This window comes from Equus quagga, chromosome 14, assembly GCF_021613505.1.
Source record: "Equus quagga isolate Etosha38 chromosome 14, UCLA_HA_Equagga_1.0, whole genome shotgun sequence".
NCBI classification, from domain to species: domain Eukaryota; kingdom Metazoa; phylum Chordata; class Mammalia; order Perissodactyla; family Equidae; genus Equus; species Equus quagga.
In genome coordinates, this window is record NC_060280.1 from 51,451,558 (window position 1) to 51,463,629 (window position 12,072).

The window sequence follows — 12,072 nt, forward strand, 5'->3', positions numbered from 1 at the left end:
TTTTTTCCTAGCTGGAGTCAAGATTTTCTCTTTTTGTTTTGGGGGAGTTTGATTTGCCTTCTTTGTAATTTTACTAAGAGTGGTTTGCTGACTTTTTATCTCCGTAAGTTTATCTTTCTTTACCAAAATTGGGGAAATAATTGGCCATTATTTCCTCAAATATTTTTTCTTCTTATTGGGAATATAATTGTGTATATGTTAGAATGGCTTGTATTATCCCTCAGGTCATTGAAGCTCTACTTGTTGTTTTAAATTCTTTTTCTATTCATTAGATTGGATAATTTCCATTAATAAGTTTTTCACATTTTCTCCTAGTGTTTTAGGGTGTTTTTGCTGAGGAAGATTCAGCCTGAGCAAATATCCGCTGCCAATCTTCCTCTTTTTTTGTATGTGAGCTGCCACCACAGCATGGCCACTGACAGACAAGCGGTGTAGCTCCGTGCCTGGGAACTGAACGTGGGCTGCCAAAGTGGAGCATGCCAAACTTAACCGCTAGGCCACTGGGGATGGCCCTCTCCCAGTTTTTATTACACCTACAATCATCTATTAATTCCATCTAGTTTTTATTTCAGATGCTGTAATTTTTATTTTTATAATTTCCATTTGGTTCTTTTATATGTTTTCCATTTCTGTATTGATACATCATTTGTTTATTCCTATAAGCATATTTCCTCTATTTCTTGAACATATATATGACAATTTTAAAGTCTTTCCTTTGCTAATTCAAATGCTTGGTCACCTTGACTTCAGTTTTTATCAGCTGATTCTTTTTTTTGACTAAGCGTCCCATATTCCTGCTTCTTTGCATGTCTAATAATTTGTCATCGACTCCTTGACTTTGTAAATGATACATTGTAGAAATTCTAGGTTCTGTTACCTTCATCTAAAGATTGCCAGTTTTGTTCTGGCAGTAAACTTACTTGCCTGGACTTACAATCTAAATTCTATCTCTCATTTAGTGCTGACATCTCTGCTCAGTCCTTTCAATCTTTTATTTGTTGACTTCTTCTTGGACATTGTGAATGCAAAGATCAGGGGTCAGCCAAAATGTTTGGCAAAATTTTTGCTCATATTTTAGAGCTCTCCCTCTATAGTAACCTTCTTTCTGTGATCCCCCCATTTCAAATCTCTCTGGCAAACCTGAAATATATCCTCTCTTACTTCCCAACATGTTAAGACTGCATCTTTCTGCTTAAGTTCCTGCTGTTCCACACCAGGCAGACTGGATAGTACTTTCAGGTGAAAAGATAAATAAAAGCATTTCTTACCCAGCGCATTTCCTCTTTCAAGATTTAACCCCCTTCCATTTTTTTTCTTGCTTTTGGTGACCCTCTAGTGCCTTTAAACACTTGTCTTTTTATATATTGTCCACAGTTTATAATTGTTAAATGTGTGTGAGTTAGTCTCCTACATGCTACTCTGTCATTACTGGAAGTGGAACCCAGTGTCTGACTGACTTTTAAACTACAAAGTTTAAGAATAATTCTTCAGCATTGAGGTGACTATTTGTAGGAAATCTTCGTAATCTCCCGTTCATTTTTTTCTCCAAAATAGCTGAATACTCTTATCTCTATATTATAAACTTAAATTTTGTGTGTATGAATTTGTGGATTTGAAAATGTGTCTCCTGAGAGGTAAAAGAAAGTTCAGAAAGAAAGAAAAGTAACAATATATTGTTAAGAAGATTTGTCCCAAATTTTGATTGATAAAATTATTTGTTCCTTTGGGCCATAAAACATGTCTATCTATGCAAATATTCTATCCCATGGTAATTTCTTGGAAATATAGTGGTTTAGGATTCTGGAAATCTGGATTCTATGGTTGCATCTGCAATTAACTAGCTCTAAGAACTTTGTCAAGATAAGATATTTGTACCTCAGTTTACTTTTCTATAAAAAGAAGAGATTGAACTAAAGAATCTTAGTCTCGGCTCACAGCCTCATAAATTTATTGATCTCATCCTTTGACTTTGTCTCTCTGGCCAGGTATCCTAGCACCATTAAATTTTTTTTATTTTACTCTTCCTTGATGCGAATTGGGTCTTCCCTGCTCGTGTCTTATCTGGCACACCCTCCACCCACCTCTCCCTGCTGCTTATTTGCTAGCCACCAGACTCTACTGTACTCCAACAACTGCTCTGAACTGCAGATACTATAACTTAATCTGGTGTCCGTCCTCCTCAGATGGAGGGTACCCATTTCTTCGCAGATGCCTGTTAACAATTCTAATTAATAGGATTGCTTGTTAACTAGAATGCATAACACCAACACCATAATGCCAACCTCTGCTGTTTAAGGAGGCACACTAATTTTTATCATGTAAAAGAGAATAATATCTCATCAAAATTTGGAAAAAAATACCATATATAGAATTTCAAACGTTTTACATTAAAACTATTTCATTTTCTTTTTACTTTGGAATCAGCTCTTACCTATACACAGTTGAATCTAATTTAAGATATTGCAAAATTTCACGTTTAAGGATTTTATTTTTAATATATCAATGTTTTATAGTGTTCCATAAAAAGCATTAGGACTTTCTAGGAGTCCACAACCTAAAAATATTAAGAATCCCGGGTAAGGATTAAGAAATTTCAATAGCTTTCTTAAGACAAAAATGCAGAAAAAAGTTTTTCAATTCTATTTTAAAGCTATATTTGTACATTTTAAGATAGTTGGTAGAATTTTTTTAAAAGACCTATTATGTTGACTGCAAGGAATTTTAGTAATTGAACTAAACTTTTATTAATTCAGTTGAACTTACAGTTAATTTAAGCTTCTGATGATTTTTTTTTTTTCAGAAAGATTAGCTCTGAGCTAACATCTGCTGCCAATCCTGCTCTTTTTGCTGAGGAAGACTGGCCCTGAGCTAACATCCATGTCCATCTTCCTCTACTTTTTATATGTGGGACGCCTGCCGCAGCATGGTTTGATGAGTGATGTGTAGGTCTGCACCCAGAATCCAAACCGGGCGAACCACAGGCTGCAGAAGCTGAACGTGTGAACTTAATCACTCCACCACAGGGCCGGCCCCAAGCCTCTGATGATTTTTTTGCCCTTTTATTAGGAGCTCAAATGTTTCTGTATTGATTGTCAATGAGTCCAGTTAGCACCCTGTTCTTATATTGACTTGCCGAAACCAAGAATAGTGCCCTGACATTTGTATTACTTATAAAGAATTGAACTTGCTGAAAACTCCCACAGAGAAACTAAATTCCTCCTAGATCCTTTAGAGATACCAGATTAGTAATGATGCCAAAGTGATTTACCAGAAACTCTGTGGATTTACTTACTGTAAGAATGGAAATTAAAGGAGTAGAGAATTGTTGTTTAGCATACTTACCTATGTTCTGTTTTTTACATATATATTATACGTGTATATATAATATATGTATATGTTTAGTATACTTTCTATTTTCTGCTTCTAGAGAAAGACATATAATTTAGAGCAAAACTGAAAAGAAACGATGACTCCTAACTGCCGACTAAGTACCATTCCATTAACTTAAGCTTTGCTTTTCCAAACATTGTCTTATTTATCTTTCTTTTGTCAACCACCCTCTGCCCTTTTTGTAGCTACAGGCCCTATCTCCTATTTTCTGAGTTTTAATTATCTTACTTATATTTTCATATTATTCTGAACTGTAGATGTTTCCAGCCCTTACCTTTTTCCAGTCTACGCTATCCTTCCTATCATTTGAAGAAACCATGACATCTTCAATCTATATTCTATAGGGCTCGAGGAGGTAAGTAACATGGGTTATTTTGCTTAGCTATTCCAAATCAACCTACCAAGCACGAATGGCTCTTTATTCCTTGTAAGTCTTACTATGTAATTTTTTTAAATCCTTAAATATGTTTCATGTAATCTTAAAAAGGCAATTTGCTGATAGTCTCCTGTACTTTGTTATCTCATTGGTTGTTATTTTTAATCAATCCTTTCTCAATAGCTACTTAAATTTATAAATATTTATCCTTCAAAGGACAAAATATCAGTATAACACATTTCTATTGGTAGTTTGGCTACTTTGATAGAACTGGTATGAGTTATTCCTTCATTAGTTTAAGCATTTAACCATCTACTACAAGCAAATATCTTACTAGGCAGAGGATACAAAAATGCATACACACAGTCTTGACCCTCAAGTAGAAGAATGCATAAATAATAAGGTATATACTATGAATGACCAGATGTCTTGTTTTGCTTGAGTCACTGGCAGTTTATACCTGTTTCCTCATCTACTTATTTACAGTTCCCCTTATACTCTTAGAAGTATCCTTGTTTGGACAATAAGTTATGTAGTCATCTATTATATTTGAACTTAAACAACCCTGACTATTTTCTAAATGAAACTTGAATATATAAACTTTTAACAATGTAATTGAAATAGTCAAAATATCTGCCCACAATATTTGACTTTATTAATGAATTATGAATTCATGTTTAAGATTATGTATATATAATGTGCTAATTTAGAATTTTATCGATTTTCACATTTCATTAATCAAGTTTTGTTTAAACTATCCACATAGGTATTTAACATTTGTACTTTTATCTTCATTGGAGGTTTTTTCAGTCATCTAACATAATTTTTCAAAGCGTACCTATAAATTAATGAGATACATCATTTTGGGGGTAATTTATACCTGTGATATAAATTTTAACCTTTCATATAAGACAGGGACAATTCACCCCCATTTACTATATAGATATATATTTGAGATCTTCATACAACCACCTATTCTAGTGGTATTAAAAGGTAGTTTTTTTTTTAAAAGGGTAAATTTAAGGCTTTTTGTAACTTCAAATATTTTCAATTGCAATGTGTTACCCCCAGGAATCATTATTAATTCTGAGTAAAATTTCTTTCTCTTCTTTTTCCCCCAATCAAATGATCTAGAAATACTCTAAATTGGAATCATTTGAGGTGTTTCAAACTAGTGTGTCCTCACCAAAGAATACTTTGTCATTTAAAATAAAGAACTGAGTGTTACCCAGAAATGAAACACTTTTTTAAGGACTTAAATACAAACTGACCCTTTCTCTTCTAAGGATTAATTTATGTAAAAATCTGGTCAAGTGTTTGGGCATATGTGAAAATTCGAAAAGTGTGGTAGATTTTATAATGGGGGACTATATGAAATTTGAGGGGAGAGTAATGGAAAGAACTCAGTCTTGAAGTTTCAACAGGCAGATGAGGAAAGAAGAGAGAGTGTTCCAAGAAAAGAGAAGAACAAGGAAAGTGAGAGAAAAATGGTGTTTCAGGGAGCTGTCAATGACTTGAGCCTGGGAATCATGTGGAGAACAGGTGGGAGGCAGGCCTAGGGGCACTCAACCCAGGTATGGTTTACAGCAGCCAGGTCTTCCAAACCTCAAATTGAGAATGTGATCAGATAACAGATGCTTTTTGATTTGTGAATTTATTTACTAGAAAATTCAGAAAACGCATAGATTTTAAGCCATAATTTATTATACATTTAACAAATTGCTTTCATTAAAGAGATGAAATCTGTATGATATTAGTCTATTGGAGATGTGGGTCATCACTGCTGTAACTCAAACCACTGACTTCAACCAAAGACAGAATGTGAAGTCACTTTGAACTTGAAAAACAAAATGTAAAATCATTTTGCACATGTATAATTGTTAGCATACATCATGGGGAATGTTAAGAGACTTTTCACCTAATGTCCTTCTAAGAAGTGCCAGTTTACAATCAGCAGTAGAGCATATGTAGAGGAGAGATGACAAGTAATTTAAAAAATTCTTGCACGGAGAGTTGAAATTAGGCAACATGAAAAGAACAAGCAGAAGAAATACTAGAAATGCCTACTAAAACTTATTTCAGATAGGGAACTGCTCTAGACTTCTGGAAAATGCTAGTGGCTAATATAGAACAACTCAGTATGCACAGCCCAGGACAGGAGCAGTTCTCTTTGGAAAAAGTCTCGAACTCAATCAGTGCATATATTTACTGGGAATACACATGGCTCAGAGCTCCATGGGGTGTTATATCAGGAAGAACAGATATTGTCGTCCTTGCCCACGTTACAAAGACAGTGTTCCAAGAAATAGTTGACTGAGAAGTTTCAGTTTCTTATTATGACATTTTTAGATCATAAAAGTTAACATGTGGTTACTATAAAAATACAGACAAAAATCTAAAGTACAAAATAGAAAGTAGAAATCAACATAATCCCATGACCCAGAGATATGAGTATTTTATTCCCCCAAGCTTTCAATATAATAAATAATTTCCAAACTAATAGTGAAATCTTGAGTTCTTTACCTGTGAGACCCACTAAGGTAAATAGATATGAAAAGAAACCAGAGGCTTCTTATAAAATGTAGCTTTCCTTTATTCAGTATTTGCAGCAAACCTATACAAGTAATAGGCACTTCCCTTCTAATATCTCTATCACTGCCCTAGAATCTGTCGCATATACTTTTTGTTGTTGTTATAAATGGAGAAAGAGTAAAGGCTTGATGTGGGAAAAACAGGCTGGAGGAGAAAGACTGAAAGATGGAATGGGTGGCATTGATGCAATCGCCTCATGGTGAAGTATGATGCAACCAAGCCAGAGCAACTTCATATGACTTTGGAAACAAGCAGAGCTCTTTGGAGCCAGGTGAAGAAGGCTCTCCCTGAAGCAGGCAGCCACTCAATCTGCCACAACTCAATTATATACCTATGGCATGAGGTAGGAAGTAATGGATGCATCTGGAGACAGCATCCTGGTGAGGATATTGGTGTTTTCCTAACAGGCAGTGGTAGCTAAAGGGCACCTCCAAACGGCTTTGCAAGAAGCACATGTGGACAAATTGGAGTTGTCACAGGAGTAGAATAGGATAGATGTATGTGAGACTGTAGCTGATCAGCTGGATTATGAGCTTGTTCCCCTTTGGGAAATGCTTTGAATCAGAGCCATTTTCTTGTCAACAAGCTGGACATCAAGGGTTGGGGTTTTTTTTCTATTTAATATTATATTTAAAAATATAATAATATCTCTATTTTATTGCCCTTGGCTCTATAAATATTGATTTCTTGGAGCATATTTTCTACTTGAGTCACCAACTGTAAGTACCTAATTAATGGTAAACAATGATCTACCTAACACTCTGGAGTCCATATACTGGGTACTACATGGTTAAATTGTAAAATCTCCTAATTGGGGCACTGCAGCCAGCAAGAATGTTTATCAAAATTATGACAAAACTGTGGCATTCTAATTTTTGTGTGTGTGTGTGAGGAAGATCAGCCTTGAGCTGACATCCGTTGCCAATGTTCCTCTTTTTGCTTGAAGAAGATTGTCACTGAGCTAACATCTGTGCCAATCTTCCTCTATTTTACGTGGGATGCTGCCTCAGCATGGCTTGATGAGTGGTGCTAGGTTGACGCCTGGGATCCGAACCTGCAAAACCTGGGCCGCTGAAGCCAAACACACAAACTTAACCACTACGCCACCAGGCCTGCCCCAGCATTCTAGTTGTTTGTATGTGACTTGCTATGCATTTTCAGTTGGATCCAACATAAAGTTTTCTTTCTGTTGCAATATTTGTAGACAGTGGAATGCTCTTTCCACTCTCCCAGTGAGACAGGATAAGGAAAACTGGCTGAACACAGACCTCTCAAAGCAGAGAGGTAAATATGAGCAATAGCACCTCCATGTCAGAGAGGCAATGATTATTGGTGATTATTGGGTAATAATTATCATAAGACGTTTTGGAGCTGTGGTTGAGGGAGTTAATCCTTCTTGCAGAACAACTAAGGCTTTTCATCCAATAGCTGTAAGCCCATGAATATGAGGAATCAGCATCCCAGAAAAGCCCTGCTTAGGAGAACACAAAGATCAGCAATGTGAGTGACACAGGAAGAAAAGAAAACATTTCTTTAGCCACGCTAGGCAAAAAGGGTTTTCACCAGTTACTCACTGAGATGGTATGAGGTTTAGAGTGCTGCTACATAAGATTGATTATGCTAAAACTAATATAGTAAGTCGTGTATATTTATATTATTCAGTCTGGCTCAGCCAGTACTTTCTACTACATTTATAAATTCCTCTAACAAAGAGACCAACCTCCCCAAGTTTTATTTAGATAGATATTTGCATCTGGTAGGCATCCTTTATGGAAGTAAAGATTTTGTTATTTAGACCAGGCAAGCCAGATGTGGTTTAGAAGGCCTTTACCTGATGTGCGTGGATGTGGGGGGAGGTAGGGTTTGCAGGTTAGACCTTTCTCTCCATCAGTGAACCAATTTGTGGTATGCTTCCTGAAGCCATGATAAATGGAATGTCCTCTTCCTATCTCTGTCTACTCCTCTTCATTCTCCCAACTCCCTGGAGTTATAAGTATTAGTGTACAAACTAAGAGTATAAGAAACGTAGCTCTACAACTCAACTCGTTTGTCTTTGAGTTCTGTATCCTGCTGAGCTCACAGGAAACAGCTTGTTCTCTTTGCCCCTTCCCAAAGCTGTGCTACAGTTTCCCGGGCTACCTCCTCTAGGTGGGGTGTGTGTATAAAACTGGTTCTTGTTTCATCGTGCTGATTCGTGAGGCTCTTCAGTCTCCATTGCTTCGGCACTGCATTTGGGGAATAGAAATCTTTTGCAATGCTGCCTATTTCATGTGTGTCCAAATGCACAAATCTTCCTTTTTGGAGTCTTATCTTCTCTCAATAATACTGCTAGAAAGCCAGGTAATGGATGGACACACAGCAGGCTCCTTTCTCTCCTCCTACATCTTCTAGCCCATGAGGGTGTCATTCTAGTCAACAAAAAGGGTTGGGCTGGGGAGCAACATTCCTCTTCCAAAATATTTTGCCTATGCATTCACCTTTCTTTGCACTTTAGAGAAATAAAAGCCACAAAACTTATAGGTTTTTCTATTTTCTCTCTGACACATACCTTCCCTAACGCAGTGATCACAGAGACAGCCACAAACTTAAATATAGGAAGAGGAAAGGGAAGGCTCAGAGAAATGAAAATAACGTGGAAGTCACTATCTCCAAATATATTCCAGTTACAATTTTCGGCCCATGTAATTATTTGTTATGGCAGATCTCGAAGCATTTCCTATTGTTGTACTTAGCAGCCTGATAGGTACCTAGCCAAGGCCTGCAAAACCAGGCTCAGAAAATATAGAGAAATGTGCTGCTGGACTTGGCTACATCCTCAGTCTGGACATTGTGAAAGAATTTAATGGGAGAAGCAGCTCCTTGCTTCCCAGTGGTAAGAAAATACAGAGTATGGGTGCTGCCATCAGAAAAACCAGCACTCAAATCTCTTTCTACTCACTAGTTATGTGACCTTGGGTAAGTCACTTATTTATGGTTCTCACATTTGGACAGCAGATTCTTTGAAGGAAGGGATCATGTTTCTTTGTTTTCATCTTTATATCCTCAGAGAAAAGCACAATAATGCTACATACTTGGCATGCAATATATGTGGTACCAATGCACATATTTTAACATTTCAGAACTTTAGCTTTCCTATCAGTATGAAGTGATAATATCAGCTGCTGCTAAGAGGATTTAGTGAAACTCTGCACATAAATAAGTCTGACAAACCCCAAAAGTGCAGGCACTCAATAGATGGTAATTTCCTCCCTCCCTTTTCTCTTTTCTCCCATATTTCACTACTCAGTGAGTATCCATAATCGGTAAGTTTATTTCTTTTTTATGACAATAGGCATAGTGTCCCACTGTTGATTGACAGACAACAGATAGTCATCATCATCATCAACAGTAACAGCATAAGTAGTAGCTGAGGCTCTAATCTGCTGGACATTGGGCTGTTAGCCCCCATCTCCATCAGACTTTGACTTCACTGCCACTAACCCAGGAAAATTAACGTAAGCGTCTCTGCCTCTTTGGAACAAGGTAATTCTTCCCTTTAATGAAACCTATTTCCCTACTGGTGCTTCTAATCTGTCATATATCTATACTCAATCATTAGATTCTTTTTCTCAGCCTAAATTTTTTCTTTTTATAGTTCCTCACTTTTGACAAATCATCCAAAAGAATGATACTTTGTAAACGATGTTATATGGCTTAAGATTTATATATATCCGTTTCATTTTATCATAGCAGCTGAATTCCTTAAGGGGTGAATTGTTGAGTAAGTAATGCCCATTTCTATACCTTAGAACAGTGATTCTAAACTTTGTTTCATAAAAAATACTTTCCTTTGCCCACAATTAAATCCTAAACACAATGATATTTTTCCAAGATCAGAATTATAAATATAATTTAAAATCATGTTTAGCTTGTTACAGAATCATCAATAAGACAAGACTTTCTTTGATGAACACAAATATTTGGAGTTGGGAATTATGATGCCAGTTTTGCAATTTTATATCAGTCTCAGCAACCTGTTTATTTCTGTATTTCACTTGGCTCAAAGTTTAGAATGATCCTGATTCTCACAGATAAGTAATTTCAAATGGTGTTAGTTACGTCTTTGCACTCATCTTGAAATTATAGATGCTCTTCAAAATTTAAAAAGCTAGAAAAGCAAATCTAAGATTGGCACACAAACCAGTTAGCCTGGTTTCACAAAGCAACATATCAGTACCCCCTGAGATCTTGTGAAGAAAAGTTTACTCAAGTTTTATAAAACAGTTCAAAGATACTTAATCTAGAATTTGAGTCAAACATTGAAAGTAATTTTCTTACCGCATCCTTGGAGACAATTTACACTTCAAGTCCCTTCAAAACTCATTCACTAAAATATTCAATGTTATTTACTTCAGGTTATTAAATTAAAAGTGACCTTTGGGGGGCCAGCCTGGTGGTGCAGTGGTTAAGTGCACACATTCCCCTTTGGCGGCCCGGGGTTCCCGGTTCACATCCCTGGTGCGGACATGGCACCACTTGGCAAGTCATGCTGTAGTAGGCGTCCCACGTATAAAGTAGAGGAAGATGAGCATGGATGTTAGCTTAGGGCCAGTCTTCCTCAGAAAAAAGAGGAGGATTGGCAGCAGTTAGCTCAGGGCTAATCTTCCTCAAAAAAAAAAAAAAATACAAAACCACCTTTGGAAAAAACTGGGCTTCCGTTGTCTTTAATAGGTCCTATTATGCCCCTACCTACCTCTTATTGGGGATGCATTCTGTGACAAGTATTTTACATTTATATTCTCAATTGATCATCATAAAAACAGTGCAGGGTAGGCATTTTATTATTCCTACTCTACATTTGAAGAAAAGATTATTAAATTGCTCCGGATTGAACTGCTAGTTTCAAGTTAGAGATTCAAACACAGGTCTATGTGCCTTCGAAGCTCGAAATCCCCGTATGCAGGGCACCAGGATTGCAGCATTCGTGCCAGCCATGCCCTAATAAAATGGGAGCCTGTGTTCACTGAACAGATGGTCTATAATGTCCTGTTTATCCATTGTTTATTAAAAAAAGTTTTGTATTCATAAATATAAGAATATGGAGAACATTTTACCCATGACAATCTTTCTTTGAGAGAATGCAGTATTTTCTTTTAAAGGTTATATGGCCTGGAAAATCTCAAAGGAGTAGAAGCAGAACTCCTCCCAGTGTCTGGCTGGGCTGTCTCCAGGTTTTCAGAGGAGGGGAAAACCACTCTACATCGCTGTTGGAGAATGAGGCGGTGAGTAAGTATAGGAAATTTTTTTTTTAATTTCAAAACAATGGTATCTGATAAACTTAATATATCTGTTCCTATTTTCATCCCTTCTGCTTCACATACTTTTTTTGAACAAAATGTTAGATGACCTGAGTAATCTTTGTTGATGGCATTCAGAGTTCACTGCGGTGATTTAGGGTTTAGGAAAGTTTAACAAGGTAGAGATGAGGATTTTAACCCAGGCAGTCGGATTCCACAGCCTGCCTTCTTAGCTACTCTGTCCAATTGTTTTCTTGATAATGTGGTCTTCCTAAGAGCATTCATTTCTTAAGAGTTATCAGCTCTTCAGATTACATAGCACGCCCAGATTTCCCGGCACTGGAGGTCATACAGAAGCCAGGAGGCCTCTAGTTGAAGTGTTGTAGAGGAGAGTTCTTCACTGGGGAGGAAGTTAGTTTAGATGGTCTTTGGGCATAC